This window comes from Arachis ipaensis, chromosome B2 (genome assembly GCF_059453495.1).
Source record: "Arachis ipaensis isolate K30076 ecotype BB chromosome B2, ASM5945349v1, whole genome shotgun sequence".
NCBI lineage: Eukaryota > Viridiplantae > Streptophyta > Magnoliopsida > Fabales > Fabaceae > Arachis > Arachis ipaensis.
The window spans coordinates 88216503-88238093 of record NC_142437.1 but is presented as its reverse complement, the minus strand read 5'-3'; the positions used below and the strand labels follow the sequence as shown (position 1 = coordinate 88238093).

Sequence of the window (21591 nt, the reverse complement as noted above, 5' to 3'; positions counted from 1 at the left end):
ATGTTTTTTATTATTTTGGGAGTAAAAATAGATTTTCAAAAAGTTTTAAGAATTATATTAGCTAATTTTGAATTATTAAAGAAATGACTATGTTTTGAGTTTTATCGAGAAAAGTATTATGTTTGAATTTGATTTATCAAGACAAAGAGTTTAATGAAAGAGAAATGGATTTGAATTGTTTTTAAAGAGAGATTTTGATGTTTGAAAAATACCTGGGCAGTACGCAAGGGTTGTGGCTTAGTCCCACTTATTCTGGGTATAAGATGGGGAAGAAGATTTATGAAAAATGAGTTTAATTATAAAATTTTGAATGAATGTATGTTTGTGGTCCTGGGCAGTAGCAAGGATTATAGTTTGTCTCGCTTGTTCCAGGTTAGTGATTGTGACACCTGGGTATTAGCAGCAGTAGTGGATTATTCTACTTGCTCCAGGTTGAGTTTTTAAACACCCGCCTGGGTAGTAGCCGCAGTAGTGTTTATTCCACTGGCCTGGGATAAGCGGGTAGTAGTAAGGGGGTTGTAGTTCAAACCAACTTGCTCCACAATAGGTGTTTCAGTCCATGGTTAGCTACCAGGACGTGTCGGGTTGGCTATATAACCGACAGATGATATCATTAGCCATAGGACAGATATACATCATACTTGTTTGTGCATATTTATTTGTGATTGTGTTCTCTATGATTGTGTGTGTTTGTGATTGGATTTCTATGTTTTGTAATTGCTGATTTGGATTATACTTTGTTGATTGTTGTTATTAACTGGATGAAGGATTACCATGTGTTCATAACACGCAGCGGAAGAAAAGAAAGTAATCCTAAAGATCTATTTTGTACTTAAATTTTATTCCAATAATGTAATATATAGATCAGATCTAAATACCTGTGTACGCTAGTAAAAGTTACTTTCTTCTTCGATGGTACGAAGGCACTATGCGTATCCACACCGAGACCAGCCTTTGCTATCAACTCCTTGACCAATGGACTTCTGATCTAAATTGAAAAACCTCTTGCAACTCTTTGCACGCCATAAAATTATTCTCCAAGAATTAGGCTCACATACATTTATGTGTGTAGAGGTAAAGGAATAAAACTCTCGTGTTTTATTCTCATCTTATTCTCAATATTCTTCTACTCTTGGCATACATATATAATATAATATTTGTTACTAATTTTAAATTTGAATCTCAATTCAAATTCAAATCATATCTTGTTATTTTAAACTTGAATCTTTCAAATATATGAATCATATCATAACTCAATTTGAAACAGAATCAGTTAGGATCTCATCCAAATTTAGAATTCAAGTTTATAAATAGAATAATTAATTATTCTCAATTATCATATTATTGTTATATTCTAGGTGCTAGCAAAGAATATAATAATATTCTATTTGAATTAATAAAATTATTTATTCGATCAAATCAAAATAATAATTAAATAATTCTATAGCAAAGATTAGAGCACTCGTTAGCATGTGACCCCATAGGTTCAATACTAAGCAGGTAGTAAATTAGTCATACTAAATTTACTAGTCAAGGTTGTCGTCTAGCAACACTCTTTAACGACCCGATATTATAAAGTAATATATTTTTACTAAAAATCCGAGAAGAACAAAGCATAATTCCTTACATCTTTTCAGCTCTTGGTTAATTCTTAGAGTATGGTTTGATTATCAAGCTCTAACTTGTTACCATTATTATAATGAACTGTGAATGAATTAAGAAACTGATTTCTTCATTCATTCAATCTCCTTGGCCAAGGTTTTATTCATCTCGGTCATTATAATCATAGAGCTCAAACTCTTTACCGAGAGTTGACGGATTCCTTATTGATTAATCATTAATTCCACAAGTATTTAAATCATACCCAATATCCATTCAACTAGCACCCTAGGGTATTAGGTGTCCGGAATCAAAGTATAATAAATATGTTGTTAATTACTATGACAGTTGCAGGTCAAAGGAAACTCTATTACTATGTTCATCTTGAGAATATCCTATTGACAAATATGCGGTAATTATAACCATTAGGAATTTTCAAATTGAGTCAGTTCAATGGTTATATATCATATGCACCATCTATATATATAATTTAATAAATGAGATCTATTAATCTTCATCCAATGAAGACTATTATATATATATATATATTGATCTTTTTAGATTATTAATGTCATTTTTGATAATCCTATGACCGAGAACAATTTAGATTAAATTATAAAATATTTATCTCTCAATATTATGATCACTATCAGAATGATAAATCTTTAAATTTAATCAAGGACTTCATTATATTAATATTTAATATAATAACAATAACAAATTATTTGACCCATGATTGATTGGATTGTGGTCATACTATTTATTCCCAACACTAGAAACATAATAGAACGAACTTAACTTCTAACCCCGACCCTAATAAGAACTTCCCAGTTCTTACTCCCTATTTTCACCCCCTTTCAGCTACAGGTGCGAGGATTTAGTACGGAGCTACAAGAGCATAGAAGAACATGTTTATGAGTTGAGTTGTTAGAATTTATTTTTCCCTCGTCGTTTATTATTTTGGTCATTTTAGAAGGGCAGGACTTGTAATTGAGGATTCTTGATATATATATATATATATATACTGTTGTGATTAAGTGATCAAAAGTAAAACTTTCCGTTTTCTTAATTAAAGTTTTGGTTTGTATTCATGAAGGCTCAATATTAAATAAACATAGTGTATAATTAAAAGAACAGTGGTAAGTAGTGCTCAAAATTTTAGTACGATCATGATGTGCTAAAAGTTAGGGTGTTATATTATGGTATCAGAGCAGTTCATTCCTGTTAGAGCCTTAGGAATGGACTGACTATGCTTCACTGCATACTCTAAGTGTCTATCATGCAATAGGACTTGTGCTAGTGACAAGAGTTTGAGTTTTAAATGCATAACTATCTATTGATTAATGCTGTTAGTCGACCGTTTCATCTCTTATAGTATTGGGTCTGTCCAACTTAATACTGATGATTTATGTATATGGGAACACTAATGGGTTGTCATGGACGAAATAGAAGTAATAGGTAATGCGAATCACGGGGTTTGGAAACATTAGAAACTACGATTTAAAGATCCATTTCAATGACGTATACTCTTTATTCGTGCTATGTGACTTGGTGCCATCTCTTCCTTCATTATCTTCTTTGGAATTCTTGCTTTGAATTTTCTCAGAATGTGATCTGATTATTTCCTGACCAAATCTAATTGTCCCTATATACCTTTGTTAGCCTGCTTGTTTGATTTTGGCCATAGTAGAGCAGATATTGCTTGCTAGTTTGTTTGATTTCTACCGCAGTAGAGCAAAAAGTTTTCTGTTTACCAAAGTAAAGCAGATATTGCCTAATTGGGATCCTATATGTTCACTTGAATCTTTTTGAGTGTTCATCTTTAACGTTTCTTGTATTTTTCTCATTAATTTAGTTTCTTTTTATAGAATTCAAACTTATTGTATTGTATTAATTTTCGAGGACAAAAATTTTTGCAAAGTGGATAGCATATAACGATCCGAATTTTTAAAAATTAAATAATGAGTTCTTCATGATTTATTATCTTATTTGAAAAAAATTATTTCTCTAAAAATAATTAAATTAAATTTTATGAAAGCTTAAGTTTAAGATCTATTAGAATTTTTAAATAATTTTTATTATAATAAGATATTTTAAAAAAAATAAAAGAATTATTATTATTATTATTATTATTATTATTATTATTATTATTATTATTATTATTATCCTTGGCCGATGGCCAAATATATACATATATGCTATTATATATATCCATTATATATATACATATAGTAAAGAAAGATAGCAACGTGCCTTCAACTCATATATATATAATATGATACGTACTCTTTTTATATTTATTAATCATTATTGACATCTCATCTTTTCTCAGTAACGAAGCCAAAAGGAAAGAAAATAAAAAAGGAAAGATCATAGGTGAGAGAGAGACCAAAGCTTGTATGAGAGAACCGTGAAAAACCTTCAACTTTTCAGTTTTGATTTTTTACAATCCGTAACTCTAATAAATAATCTAATCCGGTAAAAGTGTTTGTATCATCTTCCTCTACACGTTAGCATTTCTTTTGTTCGGTGGAAGTTGACAGTGACTGGTGTACGAAACTAGAACTTGCATAACTGGATCAACAAGTCACTATAAAGATTTTGCTCATTTGTGGCGGTTTTTTTTTTCTGTTTGTGGCGGTTTCAAACCCCCCACAAAAAGGATCGTGGCAGTTTCAAAAACCTCCCAAAATTTGAAGTGCCACAAGCTCCTTTGTGGCAGTTTTTCACAACCCCACAATTTCATTCAGTGGTGGTTTTCTATACCTTTTGTGGGGGTTCTGTGCTTGCGTTTTGTGGCAGTTCTTGGTTAATCATTGTGGCGGTTTAGAACCCCCATGAAAAAAATTTTCAATTTAAAAAAAAACACATTCATGTGGGTTTCAACCTCCACGAACATGTCAATATTAGTCTGAAACAATTAATCTAGATACTAGAATTACATTATTATACTACTAATCAATTATTAGTCTGAAACAATATTAGTATGCCGTAAACTAACATTCTGCAGACCTCATTAGTTAATAAAATTATTACTTTGAAACATCACATACAATTAAAAGATGTGAAAAAGAAGCAATAGGTAGGCCTGTAGATTCATAGGACCTTCTAACATCTCACGACATTGGATGCTACAAGATTCAGCTCGATTTAGCATATTCTCAAACACCTCTATCTCTGAAAGATGAACTTGAAGATCCAAGATCTATTGAAACCATGAATTTCTTAATATAATATAAGCTCAAAGTTAACATCATATTACTTTTCCTTGACTTATTAAGTTACCTTCCATCTTTTTCTTTTTCTTTTTTTTTTGGATGGGCCATAGAACGATAAACAAATTTAATAAAACCAGAGTAAGGTTTTTATTACCTCTGATTTTAACTTGTAAAGAATGTTAAACTCTAAAACAGTAGGATGTCTCGCAGAGATACACTTTCTAACATCGTCCAGCCATGTCTGTCAAGCCTCAAACAAACAAAAATAATATTAGTGTCCAAACAAACTTATAAGTAAGGTAATGAACAGGAGATTAAACATGGAAAAAGAAAAGTAATATGTGTCAAACTATCTGGTGGCAATGCCTACCTTAATCAAAGAAATTCTCCCTTCTAATTTCTTACTTTCTTTCATGTAGATGGGCAAGCCACGAGCTCTGGAGTATAAAAGTTCCAACTCAGACATCTGGAATGAATAATATTAATCAAATTGAATGGAGTGGAAAGAAAAAATAATGTTATAATATGTTATTACAACTAGCAAAAACATGAGCTTTAAGGAGATACATTTATTGTCAAGTCAAACAATTCTACATTCAGCCTTGTCATCAGAAGTAAATTCTTCAATGAAAAAGGCCAAGTCAAACAATTCTACAAGTGAATGACGGTAGAGAAGATGTAGCTTCACAATCTTACACTCACAAAGGTGTTCCGAGTGTTGCACAATAAAAACCGAATTCAGCCAATTGAAATGTTACCATCAGTGAGTTAACAAGGTGAAAGAATGGCTTCTCCAAAAAATACTTTTAGCTTTTTTATCTAAGTGTATGAGCTAAGCTTTAGTATAAGTGTAATGCAGGATCATTTCCTGTGGCCAGCTGATGAACGAATTTTTGGTCGTATAGAATTTGACAAATGAATCCTCGTTGCAAGTATAGTTTCTAAACCAACAAATAATCATTTCATACAAACATTTGGTTGTCACAAGTAACAAACCCCTAAAAATAATAACCGAAGTATTGGAACCTCGGGTCGTTCTCCCTAGGAATTGCGATAAAGTATCTTGTTATTGGTTATGAGGTATGTTTTAGGGGTTTTTAAGATAAGAGACATGAAATGTAAATGGCAATGAAAATAAACTAACAACTAACAAAGCTCTTGACAAGGTATGAGAATTAGAAGTCCTATCCTAGTTATCCTTCTCAATTGTGACAACAAATTATCCATTGCTCCCACTTAGTTAACCTCTAACCATGGAGGAAAGTCAAGTGGATGGATTAACTTGAGTCACAAGTCCTAGCCAACTCCAGAAGGAAAGACTAGCTTTAGTGGCATTCAAATCAATTAGCAACTTCTAATTATCAATCAACAAGAGAATTAGATAACTCAAGAGTCACTAATTACTATACCTAGGCCAAGAGGAAAGAATTCTACTCTATAATTCAACCAAGCATTTTATCAAACACATGGAAGGCATAAAAGGAAAGTAAAATGAATTAAGCAATTCAACAATGAAGGAACATGAATCATAAATTGCATTAAAAGAGAAATAGAAGAAACAAAAGTGCATCAACATAAGAGTAAAGAATTACAAGAATTAAATGCTAAACTAGAGAGAGGAAAGGAAGAAGAAGAAGAAGAATTACAAAAGGAAAAGTAAATCAAAGCTTGAAATTAACCTAGATCTAAGAAATTCTAATCTAGATCTAACCTAATCCTAGTCCTAAAGAGAAGTGAGAGCTTCTCTCTCTAAAACTAACTTTCTCTCCAAAAGCTAAACTAAACTAGACTAATGTGACTAGATATGTGATTCCCCTTCAGTCCTTGGGTTAAATAGCATCAGAGATGAGTTGGATTTGGGCCTGGGAAGCCCAGAATTCACCCCAGCGTTTTTCCTTTAAGTGAGTCACGTGCGAGCATCGACGCGTACGCGTGGGTCACGCGTACGCGTCGTTTGACAATTTTCCATCCACGCGTACGCATCATGTACACGTACGCATCGCCATGCAATGTCACAATCCACGCGTGCATGGCTTCTGCGCGTGCGCGTCAATCTCAGCATCCCAAATCCTTGTTTCTTTATGAGTTCTCCATTTGCATGCTTTTCCTCTTCATTCCTTTGATCCATTCCTAGCCTTTCCAATCTGAATTCACTAACAAATATATCAAGGCATCTAGTAGAATCAAAGGTGAATCAAAATTAGCAATTAAGGGCCTAAAAAGCATGTTTTCACACTTAAGCACAAATTAGGAGACAATCATGAAACCATGCCATTTTATTGGATAAGTATGGGAAAAAGGTGATAAAATCCCCTAAATCAAGCACAAGATAAACCCTACAAATGGGGTTTATCAACCTCCTTAAACCAAGCATGTCTGATGCGCATAAACTAGTTATGCTACGATTTAGGAAATTGCACGATCGGCAAAATTCCTTCCGGCAAGTGCACCGGTTATCGTCAAGTAAAAACTCACAATAGAGTGAGGTCGAATCCCACAAGGATTGGTTGAGTGAGCAATTCGGATTAGAAGTATGTTCTAGTTGAGCGGAATCAAGATTTAGATGAGAATTGCGGAATGTAAAATTGGCGGGAAACGTAAATGACAAGAAATTGAAATGACAAGGAATTTAAATGGCGAAATCTTAAATTGCATGAATTAAAGAGCAGAAGCTAAATTGCTGAAAATTAAAAGGGAGTGGGGGTGATTGCATGAATTGAATTGCAGAATGTAAAAAGAAAGTGGAAATCAGAAATGGGGAATTCATTGGGTTATAGGAGATATTGAGATCTCCGAATCAAAACATGTTTATCTCTTCCTCAACCAATGCGTTCATTGAATTTTGCTTGGCAATCTTATATGATTGGATCCCAATCCCTTGGCTCACCAATTCTCTCTAAAAACAAACAAATTCCCAATCCCTTGGTTTAAATGTTCATAAGAAGAGATGATGCTCGATCACTGATTATACCACACAGTTTCATGAATCACAATTTGGTAGGATTACATGTCACAATATCCATCCAAACCCCAATCCAATTCACTGTGAGAAAGCTTCTCTAGCATGAATCCTCCATTCCTTTCCCAAGGTTCCGAAGGATTCCAATTATGGGTAGTTTCTTTCCCAAGACAACTACCCAATGGAATTAGATCGAGAAGCTTTCTAACAAAATTCAAGAGAAAAGATTGAAGAAGAAGATAAACTATTATTGATTCATTGAATTACAATAGAGCTCCCTAACCCAATAAAAAGGGGGTTTAGTGAGTCATAGCTCTGAATTCAATTACAAAGATATGAAAACTAGCCAAATGCCAAAGTTAAAAGTCCCCTCCTAACTTAAATTCTATCCTATTTATACACTTTCTATATTGAGCTTCTGTTGTGTTTCTTGGGCTTTGAGGCCTCTCCCTGCTTTCCTTTTGCCTTGGGTTTATGATCCATAATCTTGATGAGGCTGCTGATCCAAATTCTGTAACATTCATTGAGCCAACTTAGTGATAATCAAATAATGACACATGACTCAATAAATTGAAATTTCAGACTCATCAATCCTTCAGGCCCAATCCCATAACCCATGATATTCAATTGGGTTTCATGCCAGAGTAAGTTTAAGTTAATGTTTGTGCTTAAATACTAACTTAAACCGCAATATTTTTGGCCCAGAAACCTTTTCCAAGAGTGGCGTTTAAGTTGCAGTTTAAGCTTAAACTGCAGCTTAAACGCCAGACACTTCCAGTGAAGCCTTTTGTAGAAGCACGTTTAAGCTTCAGTTTAAGGTTAAACTGAAGCTTAAACGTGGAAATGGAAGAAGGCAGCCCTGGAGGGTAATATAGTCGAACACGTTTAAGCTTCAGTTTAAGGTTAAACTGAAGCTTAAACGTGGAGGTAGGAAAGGCAGCCCTGGAGGTCGAACACGTTTAAGCTCCAGTTTAAGGTTAAACTGGAGCTTAAATGTGGAAGGGGAGAAAGGTAGCCCTGGAGGTGTCGAACACGTTTAAGCTCCAGTTTAAGGTTAAACTGGAGCTTAAACGTGGAAGGGGAGAAAGGCAGCCCTGGAGGTCGAACACGTTTAAGCTCCAGTTTAAGGTTAAACTGGAGCTTAAACGTGGAAATGGAGAAAACAACCCTGGAGGAGAAAACTTGGTCGAACACGTTTAAGCTCCAGTTTAAGGTCAAACTGGAGCTTAAACGTGGAAATGGCTCCCTGGTGCATTTCCCCTTTCTGGCGTTTAACCTCCAGTTTAAGGTTAAACTGGAGGTTAAACGTGGAACTGCCCCCCTTGGTGCCCTTCTCACTTCTGGCGTTTAACCTCCAGTTTAAGGTTAAACTGGAGGTTAAACGTGGAAGTGCTTCCTGATTGGAATTCTCATTCTGGCGTTTAACCTCCAGTTTAAGGTTAAACTGGAGGTTAAACTTCAATTCCAGCATTTCTTAGCCTTCATGATTCTGGCGTTTAAGCTCCAGTTTAGGCTTAAACTGGAACTTAAACTCCACATGTGATATTCAAGCTTCCTTTATTGATTTTGTTGCTTCCTTTCTTAGCCTCTTCTTCCCTGAAATCATCCAAACAATTGCATCAAAGTCTTGCAAAATTTCATGAGAAATCTTCCATTCATAGCATTCAAGTAATATAACTAAAAACTCATGGAATTTGCATCAAAATCATACTGTTTGGATGGTTCATTGCTTTGTTATTCATTTAACCATTCTTGGTTACTTTAAGCTCAAGAAAATGCATAAAACAACTAAAACTAACAGAAAAATGCTAGTGAAACTAGCCTAAGATGCCTTGGCATCACAACACCAAACTTAATACTTGCTTGTCCCTAAGCAAGTCCTGAGTTATTTGAGAAGAAAGTATGAAACAGAAAGCAATTACATTGGCTATATTAGCAAGCATTTGAAGTTCATCAGAAGGGTTTTATGCAGAAAGTTGCAGCATCACTTTTTCATTCTTATCAGGTAAGATTATCACTTTTTCCTTGCATCCATCAAACACTGCTATGGCCTCTTGTTATTCTTATGTCCTTGGCACTTCTCTTCTTTGTTTTTCTTTTCTTTTTCTTAGAGCTTCTTTGCTCCTTGTTTGCTTAGTGTCATGTGTTGCACAAGCCTTTGGCATTTTCTTTTTCTTATCAGTGCATTACACATATCCACTCCAGGCATTTTAGTTCACATTTCTTCTTGAGACATTGGTGCCCAGCACCTCTTTGTGTGACTAAATGTTTTGTATTTAGGTTGCTCTTGATAATGGACTTTTGGTTGATAATCCCGGGTTAGTTAACCCAAGTTACCGAGTGTTGAAACACTCCTCAGAACCTATTCATCCAAGCATATCCTTAATACATAAACACCACAGGCATTTGTCTCAGAAGTTCAAACCATTGGTGCCTAGCTTATTTTCTCAATTTTTTTGCTTTTTGGTTGCCCTTTTTCAGTGGCTTTTTCTTCTTCTTTTTCTTTCTTTTTCATGGCCAAAGACATTTATTCATCAAGATCCATAGACAGTTTTCAATTTCTACACAAAAAATGATAATTCTACACTCTATTTCCAGTGATCTGACTAAACAATCAAGCATGCATACCACCACTTAATTCTACTTGATTTGTCACTAATTGAGCCAAGTTACTTTTGTTCAAACTTTTCTTTTATTTTTGGAAACAGAACAAGCATGGCAAGCATTTGTTTAAGAAGGTGAAGTTTTATCCAAACATCTAGGCATTCACTTTATTCAAAGCAATAAACAGACAAACATACTAGAGACTTCACATTAAAACTTAAATGACTTATAATGAAAGAAAGCTCATAAAGACAATTCACCAATTATCATTTGATTATTAAGGAGAGAGACCACCTCTCATTTATTGCTTGGTTCTTCTTGATTCTTGGGATCCTGCTTCTTCTTGCTTCCTACCCCTTTTTGTTCCGCTTCTTGCTCTTCTTCCGCTTGTTGCCCTTCTTCATTTCTTCTTTTTGTATGTCTTGGAGCAGTTGGGCCAAGAGTCATTCTGTACGCAGTTATGGCCAATCCAGGATATAGCCAATTAGGTCTTTCATCTTCAAGTGGTACTTGGGCATCGATGCATAGTCTAATGATGGTGCTAGGGAAGTGGAGCCAGGATTCAGGGTCACTTTTCTCACTAAACTCTTGTATCTGTTCAGCAATGAGTTTATGAACTTTGATTTCCCCTCCCACCATAATGCAATGTAGCAAGATGGCTCTTTTAGGGACTATTTCTGAAGAGTTTGCAGTGGGTAGGATGGATCTCCTAACTATTGCATACCACCCTTTAGCTTCCGGTGTTAGGTCTCCCCTTCTCAAGACTCTTGGAGCCCCTCTTGTTTTTCTCACCCATTCAGCTCTGATGGCACAAAGGTCTTCAGCAATAGTTGTATAGTCAGGTTCTCCTATCATCCTTTCTTCATAACTTGCTTGGCTGAAATGTATGTTTTTCAGGCCAAGAGTTTTCATGATTGCTTTGGGACTGAAGTCAACTTCCACCCCTCTCACATAGCTTTTGTATGTGGGTTTCTTGGTTGAGTCTTCCCTCACTGCATTTGCATAGAACTCCTTCACCAAGTTGATGTTGATTTTAGTGATTGGCTTAGTCAGGAGCTCCCACTTCCTCTTTTTGATCTTCTCCCAAACACCTGGGAACTCATCCTTTTCAAGGTCAAAGGGAACCTCAGCTAGTACCCTTTTAGGTCTCATCCATTCGGCTTGAATCTCATGGAAAACTGATTTGTATCTCCTTGCATCGAATTCCCTGTTCTCCTCCATTGGTTGCTTGTCTTTTCTTCTTTTGTGGCTAGATGAGGCTTCCATTGGTTCTTTAGTTTTGGTAAGTTACAAGCTAAATTTGACAAGGTGAAGCAAGAAGTGTTGTTGGAAGTATGGTGAGGTTGTTTTCGGCAAGAGATAGTTATGCTATGATGAAGGAAAATGTGCATGAAGGAGAATTGGTGGTGTGGAACTCGTTCCCCAAGTGGTTCTTTATAGTGCTTGTAAGTGAAGACTGGACGGCTAGGGTGATTTGTGAAGGGTGGCTTGATGGTAATATATGAATTAGGGAGAAGGACGAATTGCTTTTCATTTTCTTGGAAGTATTCTGAGTGCATTAGGTTGTACATGTAGCTATCTTTTCATGCAGAACTTCCTTTTCCCATGTGTTAGTTTCAAAGACTTGTGAACTTCCTTTTTGACCAAGCACGGCACCTCCCCCTTGTCTTTTTCCTCCATTTTTATCTTTCCTTTTGTACCTGCACAAACAAACAAATTTGCTATCATTTTTTCGTGCATGTGAATAATGAATAGTACTTGTACATGTTCTTTTTTTCTTCTTTTTGAATTGTAAATCAATGATTGACTTCCTGAGCTTATAGCCGTGACTTTTGTATGTATGCACACTTATTACTGGACACCAAACTTAGTGTTTGGTAATGTGTCCTGATGACATGAAATCCATGTTGGTTGTCCTTAATGAATGTGCATAATTCTAATAAATCCTAGTCACTTTGGCGCTTTGATCCTAAACAATTTTACTACCTAAAGTAATTGAAATCAAAGTATTAAAACATGCAAATGGTATACTTGTCATGAATTTCTAAATCCAGAGGAACTTCTTGCTTTTCATAAACTGTGTTCAAAAGGAACACCAAACTTAATGTTTGGTCGTGCACCTTGAATGAAAGATGGAATCCAAATTGAGTAAGATTTGGGAGTGCCTTCAGGCACACCAAACTTAGAGACCAATTGTAATTTACATGCAATGTTTAGTGCACTTTATCAATAGTTGTCCTGAGGATTCAAGTTCATGCATAAGAAACCATGCTTTATTAGATGTAAAGCAAAGCACTAAAGAGTAAGGATACTAAAACATGGGTTGCCTCCCATGAAGCGCTTCTTTAACGTCACTAGCTTGACGGTTGTCCTTTGTTAGAGTGGATTGTAGTGCTTGATGTCTTCTCCTCTTACTATGAAAACGTCCCCATTTGATTCCTTCATGACTTCTAAATGTTCCATAGAAAGAACCTTCCTGATTGTGAACACTTGAGGGAGCTGGGAAGGAATGGTTTTGAGGCCAGGTGGGATTGGCAGATAATGACTTGATATCACTTCATCTCCCGGAGAGAAACCTTCAGTGGGAATTTTCTTGTTTCTCCACCCTCTTGGCAATTTCTTTACAATTCTTCCCTTTCTCTTGAAGCTTTCTTCATTGACCCTTATGCCAGGAGGATCCTTCTGATCTGTTTCTATTGATTCTTGTGGCTTTAACTCTTGCAATTCTTGTTTGCTTTCCAAGGACTGTTTCAGAGTTTCAGCTGCCGGATTGCTTTCCTCCAAACACAGATGGCTACTCTCATCCTTAGGCTTTTCATGTTCTGGTTCAGGCTCAGATGCAGGTTTGAAAACATTGAAAATGAGCTGTTCATCATGTATTCTCAAAATTAGCTCTCCTTGTTCTACATCTATGAGTGCTCTAGCAGTGGCTAGAAATGCCCTTCCCAGAATGATGGGGTGTAGGTAGTTTTCTTCCATGTCCAAAATGACAAAGTCTGTGGGGAAGAAATAATTTCCCACTTTCACCAGCACATTCTCAACTACCCCCTCAGCTTGCTTCTGAGTTTTGTCAGCCAGTTGTATGATTACATCAGTGGATCTCACCTCATTCAGTTGTAGCCTCTTCATAAGAGTCAGAGGCATCACATTTATGCTAGCTCCTAGATCACAGAATCCTCTGTCAATTTTTGTTTCCCCTATGATGCAGGGGATATGAAAACTTCCTGGGTCTGTTTTCTTAGAGATTATATCCTTCTTGATGAGGGCACTGCATTCTTTGTTCATTATTACAGTTTGTCCTCCCTTTAAAACTCTTTTCTTGCTCAGCAATTCCTTTAAATACTTGATATGTGTAGGCATCTGCTGGAGAATCTCAAGAAAGGGAATATTGATATGGAGAGACTTAAATGTCTCTAAAAACCTTGAATAGGTTTTCCCTTTTTCACCTCCTCCTAACCTCTGAGGAAATGGTGCTTTTGGTTGGTATATTTCCAGCATGCCTTTTTGCAGTTCCTTGGCTTGCTCAGTTCCACTTTCCTGCTTAGCTTCTTCCACACCTTCCTTCAAGATTTCTGGCTCCTGCTCTGAGGGCCTGATTCCTTCTTCTTCTGAGACTTCCTTCAATATGGTGATGGCCTTGCATTCTTCCCATCTCACTCTCTTTTGTTCCCCTTTAGGATTCTTTTCTGTGTCACTAGGGAACACTGCAGTTGATTTGGGGGCCTGTTGAGATAGCTCTCCTACTTGAGACTCCATCCTCTTGAGTTTTTCACCATGGTTTCTTAAGGTAGCTCTCACATCATCCCTGAAGCTTTTCAATTCGGTTATGTCTTGACTCATGGTTGCCATCATTCCTTCTATCCGGTTTAATTGATCTTGAAATTGTTGGTTCGGATTAGGTTGGGTAGGTTGATTATTTTGGCCATGATATGATGGTTGGGAGTAAGTGTTTTGTGTGGTTTGGTATGATCTTTGGTTGGAGTTTTGGTATGTGGAATTGTTATGTTGGTTGTGGTTGTAAGGTTTGTGGTTTTGTGGTTGGGTTTGTTGGTTCCCCCACCCAAAGTTTGGGTGATTTTTCCATCCTGGGTTGTAAGTGTTGGAATGTGGATCATATGATTGCCTTTGTTGGTTTCCCACATAGTTGGCCTCTTCCCAATCACCTCCTTCAATGCTTACTTCCTCTTGATCTTGTGTGTGTATTGCAGCCACTTGCTTTGTTTCTAATTGCCTGGTAAGCTCTGCTAGTTGCTTGGCAAACACCTTGTTTTGGGCTAAAATTGTATCAACATGGTTCAGCTCCATGACTCCCTTAGTGTTGTGTCTCTCTGAAGCATAGTAGTACTCATTCTCAGCCACTGTCTCGATTACTTCAATGGCTTCTTCCACAGTCTTTTTCCTGTTCAATGAACCTCCTGATGAATGGTCTACAGCCTTCCTTGATTCATAAGAAAGTCCATCATAGAAAATATGCAATTGCACCCAGTCATGGAACATGTCTGGTGGGCATTTCCTTGTCAAATCCTTGAACCTCTCCCATGCCTCGTAGAGAGTTTCACCATCTTGTTGTCTAAAAGTCTGAACCTCAGATCGAAGCCTATTGACCTTTTGTGGGGGGTAGAAACGTGCCAGAAACTTGCTTTCCACTTCATCCCATGTTGTTAGGCTCCCCCTTGGGAATGATTCCAGCCACTTAGCTGCCTTGTCCCTAAGTGAAAATGGGAACAAAAGCAGTTTATAGGCATCTTCCTGGACTCCATTAGACTTCACAGTGTCGCAAATTCTCAGGAATTTTGTGAGATGTTGGTTTGGATCTTCATTAGCACTCCCACCAAATGAACAATGATTCTCCACAAGTGATATTAGCTGTGGTTTGAGTTCAAAATTGTTGGCCTGAATGGGTGGTTTCTGAATGCTGCTACCACAATTCCCAGAGGTTGGGTTTATGTATGAACTAAGAACCCTCCTCTCGGGAATGGCATTGTTTCCATCAGCTCTCTCATGGTTGTGAACTTCTCTCTCCATGTTGAGGTCTAGAGCTTCCTCAAAATTGTCCTCAGATTCTCCTTCAGATTCTTCTTCTCCCAGTACTCTCTTCCCTCTTGCTTCCCTTCTAAGTCTATGAAGGGTCCTCTCTGGTTCGGTATATGGAGGAGTTGATGTCTCTCCTCTCCTACCTGTCATACAAGAACACAGCACAGGCAACAAACAAGTGAAATACTCTTGGTTAATGGAAGAGTATGGTTAGAGCAGTTGAGGAATTAATTCAAACAGTTAGTGAGTCAGTGAGTTAGTTGCTTGAATTTAAAGGCATAGAGAAAGAAAGCATGTAACATAGTGCAGAAATTAAAATTCAACAAGTAACTTGTACTGAATTAATCAAAACAAAAAAATGCTCAATCTAGTTAACTTCCAATTTGAGAATTGTCAATCGAAAACCAATCCCCGGCAACGGCGCCATAAACTTGATGCGCATAAACTAGTTATGCTACGATTTAGGAAATTGCACGATCGGCAAAATTCCTTCCGGCAAGTGCACCGGTTATCGTCAAGTAAAAACTCACAATAGAGTGAGGTCGAATCCCACAAGGATTGGTTGAGTGAGCAATTCGGATTAGAAGTATGTTCTAGTTGAGCGGAATCAAGATTTAGATGAGAATTGCGGAATGTAAAATTGGCGGGAAACGTAAATGACAAGAAATTGAAATGACAAGGAATTTAAATGGCGGAATCTTAAATTGCATGAATTAAAGAGCAGAAGCTAAATTGCTGAAAATTAAAAGGGAGTGGGGGTGATTGCATGAATTGAATTGCAGAATGTAAAAAGAAAGTGGAAATCAGAAATGGGGAATTCATTGGGTTATAGGAGATATTGAGATCTCCGAATCAAAACATGTTTATCTCTTCCTCAACCAATGCGTTCATTGAATTTTGCTTGGCAATCTTATATGATTGGATCCCAATCCCTTGGCTCACCAATTCTCTCTAAAAACAAACAAATTCCCAATCCCTTGGTTTAAATGTTCATAAGAAGAGATGATGCTCGATCACTGATTATACCACACAGTTTCATGAATCACAATTTGGTAGGATTACATGTCACAATATCCATCCAAACCCCAATCCAATTCACTGTGAGAAAGCTTCTCTAGCATGAATCCTCCATTCCTTTCCCAAGGTTCCGAAGGATTCCAATTATGGGTAGTTTCTTTCCCAAGACAACTACCCAATGGAATTAGATCGAGAAGCTTTCTAACAAAATTCAAGAGAAAAGATTGAAGAAGAAGATAAACTATTATTGATTCATTGAATTACAATAGAGCTCCCTAACCCAATGAAAAGGGGGTTTAGTGAGTCATAGCTCTGAATTCAATTACAAAGATATGAAAACTAGCCAAATGCCAAAGTTAAAAGTCCCCTCCTAACTTAAATTCTATCCTATTTATACACTTTCTATATTGAGCTTCTGTTGTGTTTCTTGGGCTTTGAGGCCTCTCCCTGCTTTCCTTTTGCCTTGGGTTTATGATCCATAATCTTGATGAGGCTGCTGATCCAAATTCTGTAACATTCATTGAGCCAACTTAGTGATAATCAAATAATGACACATGACTCAATAAATTGAAATTTCAGACTCATCAATCCTTCAGGCCCAATCCCATAACCCATGATATTCAATTGGGTTTCATGCCAGAGTAAGTTTAAGTTAATGTTTGTGCTTAAATACTAACTTAAACCGCAATATTTTTGGCCCAGAAACCTTTTCCAAGAGTGGCGTTTAAGTTGCAGTTTAAGCTTAAACTGCAGCTTAAACGCCAGACACTTCCAGTGAAGCCTTTTGTAGAAGCACGTTTAAGCTTCAGTTTAAGGTTAAACTGAAGCTTAAACGTGGAAATGGAAGAAGGCAGCCCTGGAGGGTAATATAGTCGAACACGTTTAAGCTTCAGTTTAAGGTTAAACTGAAGCTTAAACGTGGAGGTAGGAAAGGCAGCCCTGGAGGTCGAACACGTTTAAGCTCCAGTTTAAGGTTAAACTGGAGCTTAAACGTGGAAGGGGAGAAAGGTAGCCCTGGAGGTGTCGAACACGTTTAAGCTCCAGTTTAAGGTTAAACTGGAGCTTAAACGTGGAAGGGGAGAAAGGCAGCCCTGGAGGTCGAACACGTTTAAGCTCCAGTTTAAGGTTAAACTGGAGCTTAAACGTGGAAATGGAGAAAACAACCCTGGAGGAGAAAACTTGGTCGAACACGTTTAAGCTCCAGTTTAAGGTCAAACTGGAGCTTAAACGTGGAAATGGCTCCCTGGTGCATTTCCCCTTTCTGGCGTTTAACCTCCAGTTTAAGGTTAAACTGGAGGTTAAACGTGGAACTGCCCCCCTTGGTGCCCTTCTCACTTCTGGCGTTTAACCTCCAGTTTAAGGTTAAACTGGAGGTTAAACGTGGAAGTGCTTCCTGATTGGAATTCTCATTCTGGCGTTTAACCTCCAGTTTAAGGTTAAACTGGAGGTTAAACTTCAATTCCAGCATTTCTTAGCCTTCATGATTCTGGCGTTTAAGCTCCAGTTTAGGCTTAAACTGGAACTTAAACTCCACATGTGATATTCAAGCTTCCTTTATTGATTTTGTTGCTTCCTTTCTTAGCCTCTTCTTCCCTGAAATCATCCAAACAATTGCATCAAAGTCTTGCAAAATTTCATGAGAAATCTTCCATTCATAGCATTCAAGTAATATAACTAAAAACTCATGGAATTTGCATCAAAATCATACTGTTTGGATGGTTCATTGCTTTGTTATTCATTTAACCATTCTTGGTTACTTTAAGCTCAAGAAAATGCATAAAACAACTAAAACTAACAGAAAAATGCTAGTGAAACTAGCCTAAGATGCCTTGGCATCAATGTCCTCATGCTTAAACCAAGAGAGAAACAAAGGGTATCAAAATTTATTCAATGTAAATAAACTATATGCAACCTAAACCATATGCAACTATCTAAATGAATGCAATTGCTTAGTCAAAATAAATCAATTCCCATTAAACATATATGCACAAGGGCTAAGGACTAGCAAGTCTAATCCACAATTGAATTGAGTTATTAAATATTTTTACAAACTTGCAAGAAAAGTGATGATTATAGGTGGAAACATGTAATCAAGCAATCGGACTCTCACCCGATGTATATACACTCTATTCGCTCAAGTGTTTAGGGTCGATTCTCTCAATTCTCCACTAATCATGCTTTCTAAGATTTGTTTTTCATCTAACAATCAACATTTATTTCATGCATGCATACAAGTATCATGAGGTCTTATTCATTGGTTATAATGGAGTTAGGGTCAAGGTAGGATGCATATTTGGTCAAGTGGACTTGAGATTTGAATCTTTGATAAGCTTACACTTCCCACCTAACCTATGACAACCTATATAATTCAAAACTAACCTAACTACCCATTCTTCACTTTTTCACACACTCATGCATTCTTTTCTTGATCACAACTCATATGCATTGATTTTTATTGAGCTTCACTTTAGAGCATTTTGTCCCCTTTTTATTTCTTTTCTTTTTTCTTTCTTTTTATATTTTTTTTCTTTTGATATATATATTTTTTCTTTCTTTTTGTTTTTCTCATTTTTTTTCTTCTTTTTGCAATAAAGTATATATAAAAGTCTCAATGCATATGGTTTTACATTTAATTAGCACATGGGCATGTACCCAATTCTCAATATTTTTAATAAAAATACAAAACTACCCTTTTCTCAACCAATGTCCCAAACTTTCCACACTTGAATGATACTCACACTCACTAGCCTAAACTAATCAAAGATCCAAATTAAGGACATTTATTATTTTTCGCTTTAAGGCTCGTAATGTGCTAAAATTATGAACAAGTGGGTTAAGCGTAGGCTCAAAATCGGCTAACAATAGAAGGTAAAAGGTAAGGCTTTTTGGGCAAGTGAGCTAAATAAAATGATGGCCTCAATCATATAAATACATGAATACACAAAACAATGGACATAGAGAATCAAACAAATCAAAGATTACAATCATAGAAAGAGAATAATACACACAAGAAGGAAATATAAGTGGTTATAAGATGTAACCACACAATTAGGCTCAAAACTCACTAGCTTGTGTTCCCAGCTCAAAAATCATGTTCCACAATATATATAATTCAAGCAAGTTCTATGAAAAGTTTTCACTCAAATCAATTGAGATGCCCTATAGATAGAAATCTTTGAAAAATGTCATTATTTTGACTAAGCTTATTGTGTTTATATATGCAAAACAAGAAAATGCAAGTAAAAATCCTAAAAGACCTAAAATGAAATGCAAAAGTATTGAGATTAGAAATTTGTTACCCAAAAAGCCGACTGGTCGGACGACCTCCCCACACTTAAAAATTTGCACCGTCCTCAGTGCACTCAAAGGTGAGCATGGGGGTACGGTGAATCTCCGGATTGCTACCTTCAGCTGGTAGATCAACCGATGCTGCGTGGTCTTTCTTCCACTTTCGTTTTGTTTGTGGTGCATCATTCATGAAAAATAGAAAATAATACCATAAGATGAGAAAATACAAAAGCAAGAAAGCATACATTGTTGGAATGAGGTAAATCACTAGAATTGAGTGAGTGGAGTGTGACATTAAGGAAAGTAGGTGTGTGAATTCTAAATTAGGCGCCTTCTGGAACACACACTAGCATAAGAGGCTAAGTCACAAGAGAAGCATGTACATCACTCATCCTAATGTGCTTGAAATGCTCTAAACTTGTAGGTCAAGATAACTTACAAGCAATAAAGCAGCATGGAAGCATTCAAGCCAAAAACATATGGATGCATATGATCATGAAACACAATGCATTACGATAAATGCACAACATCAACCATCAAGAACTTGCCTAATCGAGGAAAGGATTCCAATTACATGGTGGCCAAATCATGCAATTCAAGAAGAGTTTACAAGCTCGAAGGCAATTCTCATCACTTGGTATTCTCAAAAGGTAAGCATGAAGAACTCAAAATCCAATCAAAGAATTCAACAATTGAAATTAACAAAAATTGATGTTAAACTAACATCCTATCAATTATCAGCAGCAAGAGATAGTAAATAAGGTTAATAATCCAACACTTATAACGAAAAATAGAAAATGAAATGAAAATTAAACTAACTAATTGACTATCTAAAATAAGTGGTTATGGATGATTTTTGGAAGTGTTGGATGAGGGGTAGGAGAAGAGAAGAAGAAATGAGAAGGGAAGAAATGGAAAAAGGAGAAGAAAAGAAGTTTAGTGAAGGAAGGGCATCCACGTGTACGCGTCTGTCACGCATGCGCATGGGTGATGGTGTAATGGGCGCGACACGTATGCGTGTATCACGCATGCGTGTCGATGGGTTATTAAGAGAGTGACGCGTACGCGTCCTTCACGCTTACGCGTGGGTAGCCTTGCGCGAAAGGCACAGTGTTCGTGCGACGCTCGCACAACTCTCGGGAAAATGGCTTGGAGGTGAAATTTTTGAATCCACGCGTACGCGTGAGTGTGGATGGTCAAAAATGCTTGTGTCACGCATACGTGTGGATGGTGCTCTGTTTTTCAAAATTTTTCTATGTTTTTGCACTAAACCAAGCCTTCCATACCTCCAAACAGCTACCAAAACACCATAAAACCTTATTTAACATACTACACTACAAAATAAACTCAAATAACCAATGAAAACATGAAATTAACTAATTCTACCAATATATACAAAAGAGAAAAAAGAAAGATTTTACCATGGTGGGGTGTTTTCCACATAGCACTTTTGTTTATTATCCTTAAGTTGGACTTATGGGGAACTCCTCTCAAGGTGGCTTGTGCTTAAATTCATCTTGGAACTCCCACCAATGCTTGGTTCTCCATGGTGCCCCAAGATTTCTCATGTGTTGCACCAAGTTTTGATGGAGTCCTTCAAAAGCTTGGGGCTCCCAAAATTGATCCTCTTCTTGTAATCCAGGATCCCATACTTTATTTTCACACCCGTCTTGAAGTTGATCATTATTAGTCCATCTGGGTGGCAAGTAAGGTGAACTCTCAATAAAGTGACCAACAATCCTCCTAGACCCATCTAGTTGAGCACTACTCCAACCTTTATATTTCATGTTTGATGTATCAACCCTAATGAGCCTTGATTTGCAATGCCGACCACAAAACCATTTTCGCTTACGCTTCATCCCACAAAGTTCC

At 36.7% G+C, this 21591-nt stretch overlaps 1 non-coding gene across 1 annotated transcript; it reads left to right on the top strand.

Annotated features, from left to right (window-relative positions):
* Positions 1 to 14875: 14875 nt before the first annotated feature.
* Positions 14876 to 14979, top strand: LOC148574746 (small nucleolar RNA R71). The gene has a single exon (XR_015906263.1). It is a non-coding gene; the product is annotated as a small nucleolar RNA R71 (small nucleolar RNA).
* The last annotated feature ends 6612 nt before the right edge of the window (positions 14980 to 21591 follow it).